Consider the following 15240-nt stretch of genomic DNA (forward strand, 5'->3'; position numbering starts at 1 on the left):
GGCTCAGGTGGTATATATGTACAAAAGGTAAAGGGGCCCCTGACCATCAGGTCCAGTCGTGTCCGACTCTGGGGTTGTGGCGCTCATCTCGCTCTATAGGCCGAGGGAGCCGGCATTTGTCCGCAGACAGCTTCCGGGTCATGTGGCCAGCATGACAAAGCTGCTTCTGGCGAACCAGAGCAGCGCACGGAAACGCCGTTTACCTTCCCGCCGGAGCGGTCCCTATTTATCTACATGCACTTTGATGTGCTTTCGAACTGCTAGGTGGGCAGGAGCTGGGACTGAGCAACGGGAGCTCACCCCGTTGCAGGGATTCGAACCGGCGACCTTCTGATCAGCAATCCCTAGACTCTGTGGTTTAACCCACAGCGCCACCTGGGATATATCTCAAAGACACCACAGTCTCTGCTTTACCCCATTGCCAAAAAGTAACATGAACCCTTAGTGAGCGCTTGGAACCCCTGGAATCTTGCACCGCTTGGAGACTGAGGTGGTGTGCAACAATATTTTTTGCTTAAATACGGTAAATAAAAAACCCCAGAACAACCATTTCAGGGGACTTCTGCGGGCCACATTTTCCCGTGTTTTTACAAAAATGAATGCATTATTCATGAGAAAGTATTGACTCGTGTACAGCTCCTTCAGTTTTGAAAGCCCTCATTTATCTTCCTCACCCCTTTGACATTTTCTAAATCTCTCTGGGTCTTGCCGCTCTCGCTGCCGGCTCCCCCCCCCTCATTGGAATTGTACTCTGTGCCTGACCTTGCAGGTGAGGCTTGCTGCTCTTTATCAGAAAGATTGGGCGTGGGGGGTGGTAATCTCTCTGAATGCTGTCTGCTAATGATTAAAGTCCCGAAAAAGAAAAGCAAACAAATGAAAACAGGCTTATTGAGGTTTCTGGGAAATACGTTCGGGTGATTTTGGTGTCTGGGGGCGGAGGTAGCTGTGGTGATGGAGAATGGGTGAGGGAAAGCCAAAACGATGGAGGGGATGGAACAACTCAACTTGGAAATGTTGTAGCATTTGGGACGTCTTCATTTAGGTCAGGCATCCCCAAACTGTGGCCCTCCAGATGTTTTGGGCTAAAACTCCCATGATACCTAGCTAACAGAACCAGTGGTCAGGGATGATGGGAATTGTAGTCCAAAACATCTGGAGGGCTGAAGTTTGGGGGTGCCTGGTTTAGAGGAAAAGTGACCAAGAGGCGGAAGGGCAGACGCTTATAAAATTATATAGACATAGCAAAGTGGGCAGAGATGTGATGTCATGCATGAGATGCATGATGCGTGTGTGTGACATCATGCACCTGGCAAGCATTTCATGTGTGTGACATCATGTGTGGGATAAGTGACATTGCATTATCAGGAGCCCGGCATGGAGTCCAGCCTGGCTTCAATGACTGGTGGCTTCTCCTTTCTCACACTCAGGAAGAGCCAGCCACTGAAGCCAAGCCACTTTTGGCTCTGCGCTTGGCCTCCTCCATCCCCACGACATCGAGGGTCCCTGGCCCTCTCCCAACAGATATGGGTGGTGGTGGTGGCAAAGACACCTCAGCCTCATAGAGTTGGCTCCCCTGTGATAGAGGAGGATAAAAAAGGAAAAGTGGGAGGAATTTTCTGCAAAGCGGTGGCAAAGATGGGGAACTGTTGGCCCTCCAGATGTTGGTCCTCCATCATCCCTCTCAACAAGGCCATGCAGACGGAGGCTGATGGAATTTGGAGTCCAGCTATCCCTGGAAAGCCACAGGCAGGGCTGGCCCTAAGGCGAGGCTGGGTTCTGTGAAGGCGCCAGATCTGCTTAAGATGGCCCTGGCCACAGGCTCCCCATTCCTGGTTTAAGGGATGAGGTTAAATGCTTCAGCTGACCACTGAAAGGTTGGCCCCATGCTTGTACATACCTCAAAATGAAATGCTGTCACCCAATCGAGAGAAAGTCAGGAAGATGTATGGCGGGCAGTTATGCAAACCCAACTCCCTTTCTGTATTCTGATGCCTTATCTTTCCCAGAGGCTTATCAGGACAATTTTAAAATATGCAAACCCTTGTAGGTTTTGATGAGAAAGTGAAGGGGAGGTGAATGAAGTGGGTGGTGTTGGGGGGTGGGGAGAGAGGGAGCGAAACCGCTGAATAATTCAAACGCCACTGCTAGAATCAACTCCAGCGAGTGTCATTTTTCATTCCTGCGTTATGACTGACTGACTGGTTGCCTTGTGTCCTAGTCCTAGTCTCAGATGTTGACCTTCCTGTAATGACAAGAGAGGTCCCTTTCTAGTTTGATAGTCACCTTTCCAACGCGATGGCTTCAGCGCCATGCAAAATTAATGGACTCACCATGAATTATAAATGTTTTCCAAAACAGTTTGCGTCTATAAATTTAGACTGCTGGATTCCCCAAGAGTGACAATCGAGCATGAGCAGTTCTGACTGAGGGTGTATTCCGATGCGCAAGCAACTCTCCCCAATTCTGTGGGAAGCTCAGATGTGCATTGGCCATTGATCTGATGGGCAACTCTTCCAGTCATTGTGGTGGCCCAGACCAAGAATCCTCAGCACCCAGCAACCATCGTCAAATGCCAAGATCGTAGGACCCCAACAGGTTCAACCGGTGCTGACGTCTGCCATGGGTCCAAGAGTGAAAATGGAACTTTAAGATCACAGTATGAGCTTGCTATAGGGACCCAGGTGGCGCTGTGGTTAAACCACTGAGCCTAGGGCTTGCTGATCAGAAGGCCGGCGGTTCGAATCCCTGTGACGGGGTGAGCTCCCGTTGCTTGGTCCCAGCTCCTGCCAACCTAGCAGTTTGAAAGCATGTCAAAATGCAAGTAGATAAATAGGAACCGCTACAGCGGGAAGGTAAACGGCGTTTCCGTGCACTGCTCTGGTTTGCCAGAAGCGGCTTTGTCATGCTGGCCACATGACCTGGAAGCTATTCGCCGGCTCCCTCGGCCAATAATGCGAGATGAGCGCGCAACCCCAGAGTCGGTCACGACTGGACCTAATGGTCAGGGGTCCCTTTACCTTTATGAGCTTGCTGGATCAGGACAACAGCTCATCTAGTCCAGCATTCTGTATCCACAGTGGCCAAGCAGATGCCCATGGGAAACCTGCAAGCTGGACAGGAGTGCAATAGCACCCAGCTCACCTGCGATTCCCAGGAACTGTATTCCCAGGCATGATGCTTCTGACAATGGACATAGAACAGCCATCATGACTGGGATTGGATAGATCAGTTGGTAGAGCATGAGACTCTTCATCTCAAGGTCATGGGTTTGAGCCCCATGTTGGACAAAATATCCCTGCATCATAGGGGGTTGGACTAGATGACACTCAAAGTCCCTCCCAACTCTACAATTCTATGGTTCTATGACCAATAGCCATTGATAGCCTTGCCCTCCATGAATCTGTCACATGGAAGAGTGAACGAGCTTATTTTCTCCTGCTCTGGAGAGCAGGACTCGAACCAATGGCTTCAAGTTACAAGAAAGGAGATTCCAATTTCACATCAGGAAAAACTTTCTGACAGTGAGAGCCGTTTGACCGTGGAACGGTCTCCCTCGGGAGTCTGTGGACTCTCCTTCCTTGGAGGTTTTTAAGCAGAGGTTGGATGGCCATCTGTCATGGATGCTTTAGCTGAGATTCCTGCATTGCTGGGGGTTGGACTAGATGACCCTTGGGTTCCCTTCCAACTCTATGATTCTTTTAGAGCCATACAAGTTGAGGGCTATCTTTGCTTCCTTTAGGGACATGTGCCATGTTTAACTATGCACTGCAGAGTTTGCAACTCGGAACACATCTTTCTATGCATCTATTGCATGTAGAAAAATTGCACATGCAGAAGAATGTGGTGCTTGCTTCCCCTACTAGCCAGCATTCATGCATTGATTCAAAACTCAGAACAGCTTAGATATAGATAGGATCTCACTCTATCTCCAGAGTCTGTACTGGAGCCACCTCCAGGGCTGATGGGGCTCTTGCCAAAGTGTCATCAGACGAGCTCCGCTGAGTGACTTCTCAGTAATGTGTTTCTTTGGTAAGCAGCGGCAAGGAGCAGGGAAAACACCATTTAAAGTTTCCCACAAAGTCCCAGAGCAGTCATCGTAATGTTAACATGGTCAGGGCAGGCACCATAAATATAGATCGGGTCCTCCCTAACAAGAGGGCACGTGTCACGGTGTGACCTAGCAACCAGACCCAGTGTTGTGGGTGGGCACATTTGGATAGCCACAACACCCTATTGGTGGTCCCTCAATCCTGGGTGCAATTGGGCCAGAGGGACGCCAGTCAAAGCAATCAAGGGACCTCTGTTTAAGCCCATGCACGTGTCCCTGAGCTTCCTCTTTTGGGCTCTGTGCATCGGAACACCCGCCCACCTCTCCCTATATTTAGGGCTTGTGCTTGACCTTGCTATGCCGCTGTGTGTCGTTGGGACAGGGGCACGGCAGGAATTTCCCCCACTTGGCTGATTGGCTGGTGCCACTTGGGTTTCGCCTGCCGCGTAGCAAATCGTCACAACTTGTAAGGTTGTGGATAGGCTCTGGTTCAGGTGGATAGGGGTGGCAGAATGCCTAGCCATCCCTATGTGTTGGGTATTCCTCTAAAGGAATCACGGACTCATGGTTGGTCTTCCCTGTGAGGGGTTGTGCCCTGAGCCTGAGTCTAGGGGACATCTGGGTGGAGGCTGAGCAGACCCCCCTGCTTTCCACTGTCCCAGGTGTTCACCTGAGGCTGACCTATGGTTGGTGCCCAGGGTCAGCGCTGCCTGCAAGGGTGCAGGGAGCTAGTCGAACCAGAGCCTATGAAACCACTCACTTGATCGTAATCGATAAAGTTGTGGCCTAAATTCTGCCAAAAACCAAACCAAAATTTGAGTCTTGTCTGAATTTATTTCTTGGGGGGTGGATAAAAGGTCTCCACATGCAACAGAGTGACTCCATCAACTCTGTTGAGAGACAAGCTCCCTTGGGTCTTCTGTCACCTGGCAGCAGCTATTCCATGAGGCTGCAGAGCGGAGGGAGAGAAGAGAATCATAGAATCATAGAGTTGGAAGAGACCACAAGGGCCATCCATTCCAACCCCCTGCCAAGCAGGAAACACCATCAAAGCATTCCCGACAGATGGCTGTCAAGCCTCTGCTTAAAGACCTCCAAAGAAGGAGACTCCACCACACTCCTTGGCAGCAAATTCCACTGCTGAACAGCTCTTACTGTCAGGAAGTTCTTCCTAATGTTTAGGTGGAATCCTCTTTCTTGTAGTTTGAATCCATTGGTCCGTGTCCGCTTCTCTGGAGCAGCAGAAAACAACCTTTCTCCCTCCTCTATGCGGCATCCTTTTATATATTTGAACATGGCTATCATATCACCCCTTAACCTTTTCTTCTCCAGGCTAAACATACCCAGCTCCCTAAGCCGTTCCTCATAAGGCATCGTTTCCAGGCCTTTGACCATTTTGGTTGCTCTCCTCTGGACACGTTCCAGCTTGTCAGTATCCTTCTTGAACTGTGGTGCCCAGAACTGGACACAGTACTCCATGTGAGGTCTGACCAGAGCAGAATACAGTGGTACTATTACTTCCCTTGATCTAGATGCTATACTCCTATTGATGCAGCCCAGAATTGCATTGGCTTTTTTAGCTGCTGCATCACATTGTTGACTCATGTCAAGTTGGTGGTCTACACCATCAGCTCTGCTAAAAGACAGGCTGCCTTTGGCTCTTCCTCTTCCTGAATGGTGTCCATCCCACCTAGATGTCCTAAAAGCAGCAACTTCAAGAACTGGTGCCTGACTCTACTTGTTTTTGTCCTCCCTCCTCCTCCTCCTCCCTCTTTCATTTCCCCCCATGTCTTTTAGATTGTATGTCTGAGGGCTGGGGCTTCCTTGTTGTTTTTTTGTTTTGAATTGTTCTGTAAAGCCACTCAGGGAACTGTTTTGGTAGACAGAATGGGGGAGAATGTGTGCATCCAAAATAAATATAGACTAGAGTCAGCTACTGAAAATTAAGTTCCCCCGTCTCTGTCTCTTGTCTCTTACAGATGTCTGCCCCCAAACTACCTACTGCAGGAATCCTGGAATCATTTCAAACAAAGTTACAAGTAATTCCATTCTCTCCCCTTTGTGCGTCAAGACAAAAAGCAGAGAGCGCGAGAGTGCGCACTGATTTTTATAGCTTCGCATGGGGTTTTAGGCACAGTAATGATCAAAATTTGCTTCCACTGAGGCATCGTATTTGGAGAGGGAAAAGTTCATTCCTTGCTTTGCATCTCAGTTAAATATGGTCCTCAGTTTGTTTGACTTCTCTGTAATCAACCATCCCTGAAATGAATACGTGTGTTGACAGGCTAACTAGCACATTTATTTTAGCAATGAACAAAAGGCCTCTCCTGTGGATCCCCCCCCCCCCGCGTGCTTTTCTTGCCATGGAATGTATTTATGCTTCTTATTCAGATGGGTTTAGGAATTGTTTCTTCTCTACTCTCTTTGCCATTAAAAAAAAAAACCTTTGTGGGATAAAGGGGGCAAGGGAATTATAAGCAGAAATGACTGGGTGTTGTGATCCTTGGCTCAGACAGAATTTGGCTCTCCTGTGAGGGCAGGACTCAGGGCTCGGGAATCTCAGACCCAGGGGCCAAATGTGGCCCTCTGAAATTCTCTGTCTGGCCCTTGGGACTCTCCCCCAGATTCCATGATTTGTTGCTGTGGTTGTCTTTGTCTAACTGACCATGCCTTTGCTTGCTTGCAGAACAGAGAGGGCTGTATGTAGAAATTCACTTAATGTAGAAAGGGAAAATTTCCATTGGCTACTCTGCCTGATTGTGCTTCTGGCTGTACCCAACACTGGCATGTGCCCCCCCCACCCCCCCACAAGGTAAAATCAAGTCATTTTATTAATTAATTAATCAGATTTATATACCACCCTTTGCCAGAGGTTCACAGGACGGTTTATAGTATTACACATCATAACAACAAACTGTTGGGCAAAATACGCACCAACTGAGTGGCAACAGTGGCAGGGTCGACGAAATAACAAAGTCGTATTCAGTATCTTTGCTTGCTTTTATTTACAATTATATACAACACACTCCTCTACTCCTTTCCTCTCATTTCACAATACATTCACCACCACCACACCCATGAACCATTTGCTTAAATATAGAATTCAAAATAATCAATTACCCAATCACATTACAGTAAGCAAACTCTACCTTCAATTATTCAAATTAGCAAAAGCTCACAGGTGTGCTATCATTCAGAACAAGGTTACAAACACACATCTCTGTGTAGCACCATTGACCACATCAGTCTTAAAGGAAAAACCTAACAACCCCCTGCTGGTCAATGATGCGTAGCAGTAACATTCAGCATCTTCTGTGTATGTTTAAGATGCGTAGCTGTTGGCAAAGCTTTTGTGAAAATATCTGCTATTTGCTCTAGTCCAGCTACATATTCTAAAGTAATCATTTTTTCATCAATCATTTGTTTTGCAAACTCCAAACGTAACCGTAACGTTCTGGTACGTTGGGTATTGCCTTCTGATGTCAAAATGGCTATTCCACTTTGGGAATCAATGTGCACAGGTATTGGTAATTTTACTTTTATTTTTAGGTCTGCAAACAACTGCAAAAACCATTCAATGTCTCTGATGGCTTCAGAACATGCACAAAGTTCACTTTCTGTGGTTGACATACAAATTATACGCTGCCTGCGTGTTCTCCATTCAAATGGACATTCATTGTATCTGTACACAAAACCGGACACACCTTTATATTTGAAAAGTTCAGACGCATGAGATGCGTCACAAAAAATATCGAACCCTGTATCATTATGCGCCTTAAAATGTAATCTATAATGCAGTGTGTGTTTAAGATAAAGCACCACTCTTTTTAACGCTCGGAAACACTGCTTGGTTGGATTCTCCACAAATGTGGAAAGAAAATTAAAACTGAAAGATATGTCTGGTCTGGACACGCGCTGAATAAAGTTCAGCTTTCCTAATATCGACCGGTAAAGTGTTTTGTCATGAAAAGGTGCATCCTCTTTAGTAAAAGTAAAACCACATGTTAATGGGGTTTCTTTTCCTTTTGCGTTCTCCAAATTTAGTACTTCTATTAAATCCTTAATTTTTGCAGTTTGATGTACAGCAAAAGAACCATCTGCTTCCCTGTCTATTTGCATGGACAGGTAATTCTTAACTTTCCCCAAATCTTTTACATCAAAGCGTTTACAAAGTTGAGAAAGAAACAACTGGTATTCCTTTAAATGTTTACATGAAAATAATAAATCATCAACATAAACGGCCAATTTGACAACAGAATTACCACATTGTTTGGTAAAAATGCAATTATCAGCTTTCCCCTGCACAAACCCAAATTCCATCAAGGTTTGTTTTAAAGTTTCATGCCAATTCCTGCCACTTTGATGTAGGCCATACAGAGATTTGTTTAATTTACAAACTACCCCAGGTGCAGCATCTACACCATCCGGAACTTTCATGTATATGTGTTCATGCAAATCAGCATTAAGATAAGCTGTGGAAATGTCACAATGGTACAATTCGCACCCATTTTTAACAGCGTCTAGCATCATCAACTTTATACTTTCAAACTTCACACTCGGAGAAAACACATTCTCATAATCAATGCCTTCCAATTGTTGATAACCCCTTGCTACTAACCTAGCTTTATATCTCATTACTTTATTTTTATCATTAAGTTTTACTTTGAACACCCATCTTGAGTCTATGACCCGCATATCAGGTGTTTGCTTCACAAAAGTCCAGGTGTTATTTTGATTTAGAGATGCAAGCTCAGAATCTATCGCTTTCATCCATTGTTGAGCTTGTGACTTTGGCATGGTTTGTATCTCTTTAAAACTTTTTGGTTCAAAATTAACTTGGTTACAATATACATTGTTTGCAACTTCCTCTTTTTCCTCATCAACAGTAGCAATATTTCTACGTTTAAACAACTGCTCCTGTCGTTTCTGCCTTTGTAGCTGTTGTTCATTGATGTAACGCTGAGGTGGTCTAGTTATTCTACTGGAGCGTCTCTGGTAAACTTTCACTGTCAGCTTTTAAATTTCCTTCCAAAACTTCAGAAATATGGCTAGTAGAGGGCTTTGGACTTAAAGTATGGTCTGAGTTGTCCATTGCCTCTTCTTCCCCTTTAAACTCACATTCTCCAATCTCTGACCGATTACTGTCAGGATCGGTATCAACTGGCTGCTCGTTAGCATCAGCTGTACTCTCTGGGGATATTTCTTTAAGACCATCACTATCTTGAAACTCAGCTACACCATCCCAGTGTACTGATGGTATAATGCTACGGGTAAGGTGAAACTTTTTTGTGTCTGGTAAATAAATGCGATAATTCCCTTGTTGATATCCCATAAATTTACCTGGGACACCTCTTTCCTGCAGCTTCCCTTTAGCTGGGTAATGCATCATAACATCACTGCCCCAAACACACAAATACTTTAGATTGGGACGCTTTCCAAAAAGCATTTCATAAGGAGTTACTGTTAATGCAGAATGATAGGATTGATTCTTTATATGAGTATAACAGCTCAAACATTCAGCCCAGAAGCTATCAGGAAGTTGAGCATCATGGAGCATTGTTTTTATCCCAGATTGTAGGTTTTTGTTAACAACCTCAGCAATCCCATTCTGCCAGGGACTCCTAGGTGATGACACTTGGTGTACTGTCCCCTGCGCATTTAGGAACTCTTCAAAATCCTGTGACATAAATTCACCTCCAAGATCAGAGTACAGATTTTGTATATTTTTACCAAAATGAGTCTTAACCCAGTTGCAAAACTTTTTATACATTTCTAGTGCTTGAGACTTCTTAGAGATTGCATATGTCCAAACATATCTGGTTTTCTGGTCCACAAGTGTTAGCCAGAATCGGGACCCTCCAAGTGATTCTGGCAATGGTCCTACTAGATCACAGTGAACCCTTTCAAAAGGCTCTGCTACTTCTCTCATAGTGCTTTTGCCCTTTCGTGCCACCTTAATTTTATGCTTGCAGCATGACAGGCAGTTCATGTAAAATTTACACGGTTTAATTTCTAGGCCATGCACTATATCCCGTGTTTTTAAAACATCTGCAAAGTTTTTATGGCAAAGCTTGCGGTGAGCTTCATGTAGGCAGTTTTTATGTGGCTGGCAATTTGCCAACCCCTGCCTGCTCCTATTGGCTACACCACAACAGCTATTGCTTCCTCCTGAAGAGGAGTGAAACTTAAGCCTGTAAAGCCCATGAGTCTGTTTTGCATAGAGAACCTGCTTGTTGGCCCGATAAAATCGGCACATTTTTTCAGTAAATTTAGCTCTAACACCTTGACGTGCAAACTGATAAACTGATAATAAGTTCCCACACAGTTCAGGGCAATAAACAACATCTGATATAGTAATATTCAAACTATGCAATTTTATAGTACCCTTCCCAAGTGAGGGCAAAACTATTCCATTCGCTAAATGCACATTTCCAGTCTCTGGTGTGTAAGTTATGAAGAGACTGCGATTGCTGCATAAGTGCTGCGATGCGCCACTATCGATGATGAAAAAGTCCCAGTTACCTCTTTTAACCTCACAAGGCTGTGGTTCTGCAAAGAATGCTTTCGGCTCGGGTCGACTACCTCGTTGCGGACGTTGTGAAGGCTTCCACGCCTGAGTGGCTGTGCGTCCCTTTTGCGACCTAGAGGAAGTCTTTTTACTCTTTGCTCTGCATTCCGAAGCAAAATGTCCCAAAAGGCCACAGGCAAAGCATTTCTTGTTGGCTCTTAAAGCTACAACATCCCCATTGTCATTTGAATGCACATTCTGCTCTTTGGGAACCGGCATAACAGAGGCGTCTCGCCTGTCCAGCTCCGCCATCAGTTTTGCAGTCACGCCTTCAATACTCAGCTGGTCAGGAGGGACCAAAGCGAGCTGGCTTGCGACTGCATCATACTCTTTGTTTAATGAGCAGAGGATTATAAAACAAAATTGATTAACAGGAACCACAACGTCTCTTCTCAAAAGCTCCAACCTGATTTCCTGTAAATGTCTCAGGTGAGCTGCCAAGTCACCGCCAGGTTGCAGCTTTGCCTGATAAAGCTGGCGGTAAAAAGCCAAGGCTGATGCGGACTCTTTTCTCAAGTGGACCGCAGCTAAACTCTCCCACATTTCTTTAGCCGACGTTTTATCTCTGATATACACAACTTGCTGGTCGAACACTGCTAAGTTTATAAAAGCTTTGGCTTTGTTATCCCCCCGTATCCATTCAGGGGTGATTATCTGAGGAGGGTCATCTGTGGCGTAGTCAAACAGGTCCTTACATTCGAGTAATCCTCTCATTCTAAAGGACCAAAGACTATAATTACCATCAGTTAGTTGAGGAAAGGTAAGCGCCATCTTTTCGCCGTCATCCATCCTGGATATACTTCCAGCTCCTTTTCGACCGGCAGATAGCTCAGCTTCACAGACCTCTTAGCAAGCAGTTCAAACACCCATGCGCAGTTTCTGGGCCCATAACCGGATGTTGGGCAAAATACGCACCAACTGAGTGGCAACAGTGGCAGGGTCGACGAAATAACAAAGTCGTATTCAGTATCTTTGCTTGCTTTTATTTACAATTATATACAACACACTCCTCTACTCCTTTCCTCTCATTTCACAATACATTCACCACCACCACACCCATGAACCATTTGCTTAAATATAGAATTCAAAATAATCAATTACCCAATCACATTACAGTAAGCAAACTCTACCTTCAATTATTCAAATTAGCAAAAGCTCACAGGTGTGCTATCATTCAGAACAAGGTTACAAACACACATCTCTGTGTAGCACCATTGACCACATCAGTCTTAAAGGAAAAACCTAACACAAACAAGACAATAACTCCAAAACAATGTGGGTTGCCATATGTCTGGAATTTGCCGAACATAGCCGTGATTTGTCTGCTGAAAACAGAGTATGGGCAGAATTTTTAAAAATCGGAAGTGTGTTGTTGTTGTTGTTGTTGTTGAATTTCCTAAAAAACCAAACCCTCAAAAACTTTTTAAAAAGATAATACCCCCCCAAAAAAGCTCAGCAACTTTGCCAAAATGGTCAACAACCTTTGTGTCTGGATTTTCACTTTCTGAAATATGGCAACCCTTCAATAACTTTACCCATGGTAAGAGCATGAGTCTCTTAATCTCAGGGTTGTGGGTTCGAGCTCCACGTTGGGCAACAGGTTCCTGCATTTCAGGGGGTTGGACTAGATGACCCTCATGGTCTCTTCCCACTCCGCAACTCTTCTATGATTCTATGATTCCATTTGTTATTAGGTTTTAGCCAAAATGCCTTAGTATCCCCAACTAACATTGGTTGGATCCCGAGCAAGCGAGTTCCACTTTGGTCTTGTTCAGGGGTTCCCAACAAAATTTTCTTGAGGACCCCTCATCGAGCCGCTATTGTGACAAGGACCCCCATTAATTCCTAATCCTAAAATTAAAAAGTGAGAGCCAAATTAAGTCTTTTTATATTTTATATTTATACGTTTTTTACAGTTACAACAGAGTACTCCATCAGTATACAGTTAGTTTTAATTTTCAGTTCTTAATGAGATGAACCACTTTTTAACCAATGGTCCATTTTTAACTACGCGAACTGTAGCTTCCACGAAAAACAACGCTTTGTTTACAAACACTACTGTTTTGCAAAGAGGCAGCGCGCGCCAGGGAGGAGGGAGGGGAATGGAGAAGACAGGGTATCTGCGCAGTAGCGCACGAATGAAGCCGACGCACGCAAAGCATCTTGGGGAGGTGAGCGTTAGTAGAATGTGCGCGCTGCCTCTTTGCAAAACAGTAGTGTTTGTAAAGCGCCACCTAACGGCATACAGCAGAACTACTGCCTCTATCTAATTCTAGTTTTGCGCTAGACTCTGCTCATGCAGGAAGCGGCCAAAACAAAAAATCTGTTATCATACGAAATATATTTAATATATTTTTTTATTCTAATAGCATCTTGCGGACCCCTCTGGCATAGCTCGCGGACCCCTGGGGGTCCCCGGACCACCTGTTGGGAACCACTGGTCTTGTTGTAACGAGGCTCAAGTCACAAATAGGACGGTAAGAAGGCATTGTTTTCTGTTTTCCCTTCATTCCTCACATGCAGCACTGCTTCTGTTCTGCTTCCGTTTGCCTTCCACCAAAAGCTATGTTATTTGTCTCATTGTCCACTGTAGCAAAATCATGTAACTTACGTAGGCTACGTTTTCAATCCCATTCATTTCACTGCAAAGAAAACAGAATGTTAATGGGTGCGGATGGGGTGAGCATAATCATTTGCATGTCGTTTGTGAACCAAAAGCAGCAACAACCATGAATACCAATTTAATCCGCTGGATTGGTTTCTGTTTCAGACAAGGAACAAATAAGTGAATACCAGCAATTTCCATTCAATTTCTGTTTTCGTTGGAATTCTACGACATCCAAAGCCACGACCAATTTCTTGCATTGAGTTTGATGGGAACTATAGCTCAGTTGGTAGGGCCTGAGACGTGTAATCTCAAGGTTGTGGGTTCGAGCCCCATGTTGGGCAAAATATTCCTGCATTGCTGGGGGTTGGACTAGATGACCCTTGTGGTCCCTTCCAACTCTACAATTCTATGGTTCCGTGTGTGAGAAACTTGCTCTGGATACAGTGCGATGCTTTGAAAAAAGGTATTGCCTCTTTGAGAACAATAATGTAAGGCGGAGACGAAAAGGGATTGAGAAGGGGTAAGGAAGTAAGATCACGGTTGCAATTATCTCTGTGTTTGCTCATGAATAAACCAAAGTAATCAAATATAGATTTATGAGCAGGAAAATAGCATTCCTGAGCCTTGGGTGCATTACAGCCCTGCTTCAATTCCACAGAACTTGTCATTGCTCTCTGCATCCTAACTTGTCAATGAATAGTTTTCCCCCCTAGTTTCATATGGATCATTTCTTGGAAAATATTCATGCAGATCACAAGATATTGTCTCTTGCTTTTTACTCTTACGTATTTGAAATAACATCTCTAGTAGCAGTAGTTGGGGTCTCTGGAGGTGGTTGTTGTTATCCCCCCTCCCCGTTTGCTCCCTTTGACTTTACACTGTTCCTCTTCAGGGCTGTATTGGATGCGTTTTGATGAACAATTCCTGAAATGATGGATTTAGGCTTTAAATGAAATTGTGCTCCATAAGCTGTGAAACAAAGATTCATAACTCATCCTCAGCGCCACACATTTTCGGTGAAAATTATCTTTCATGCTTTGATCTACACTGTATCATTTAACTGAGTGTCCTCATGCACAGTATCAATCAAATCTGCAGAAGGTGCTGGAGAAAACTCATTGGAGACCCGGAGAATACAAATCATGGACACATCTGCTGGGGAGAAAGGGGGGGGAAAGGAGCCGTAAGTCACAGTTTTAGTCTTGCCCAATTACAGCTGAACGATTCCTGTGCAAACGCTTGAGAATGAAGTTCTGATCTTCCAAGTCTCCATTTTTGCCATGAGCCCACAGCACTGGCAGGACCAGGTTTTGGTTGGCAGGCCTGATGCAGGAGGAGGATGAACTAAGAGTCTGGTCTGATTGGTGGGGACCAGGGTTGAAAGAGGGAAGACACTTCCACTTGTGCCTCAACTTCAGCTGCTTCAGAAGGGGGGTTAAGGATGTGGAGTCCTCCCCCTAGGCCTCCCAGAAGAGGGGAGATACACAATGGAGGTTGGGGGAGGGCTGTGGGCAGCCAAGGGGGGGAGGCAACTCAGGAGCCAGCAGTGATAGATCAGGAGCGTAAAGAAGAGGATGCAATACTGTCACCTAGAGAACCTGACACCGCCTCCATGGATGGGAGCAGGCCCAACTTGGAAGAGCGTGCTTTTGCAATCTCAGCATTCCTGCAAAGTCAGCGAGTCTTGCAAGTGGGCAGGCCCGTCCTAGCCATAGAGGCTAGTGGCGCGGAGAACCACGGCGCCGGGCGCTGGAGGGTGCTGGAAGGGCGCCAAGTGAGTGCAGGGTTCCGGTGATCTGGCCAGGACTGCGCTCCTTCTCCAAGAACTCCGCGCTGCGCCTCCTTCTCGTTTCCCCAGTGCTGGGTTCCGCTCAGTCTAGCTTCGCCACCAGCGTGCGCACAGCGACCAAGCAGCTCTTGCTGGTCCCGCAGTGCACGCGCTGGTGGCGAAGCTTGACTGAGCGGAACCCAGCGCTGGGGAAACGAGAAGGAGGCGCAGCGTGGAGTCCTCGGAGG

Source organism: Zootoca vivipara, chromosome 14 (assembly GCF_963506605.1).
Source record: "Zootoca vivipara chromosome 14, rZooViv1.1, whole genome shotgun sequence".
Classification (NCBI taxonomy): Eukaryota; Metazoa; Chordata; class Lepidosauria; order Squamata; family Lacertidae; genus Zootoca; species Zootoca vivipara.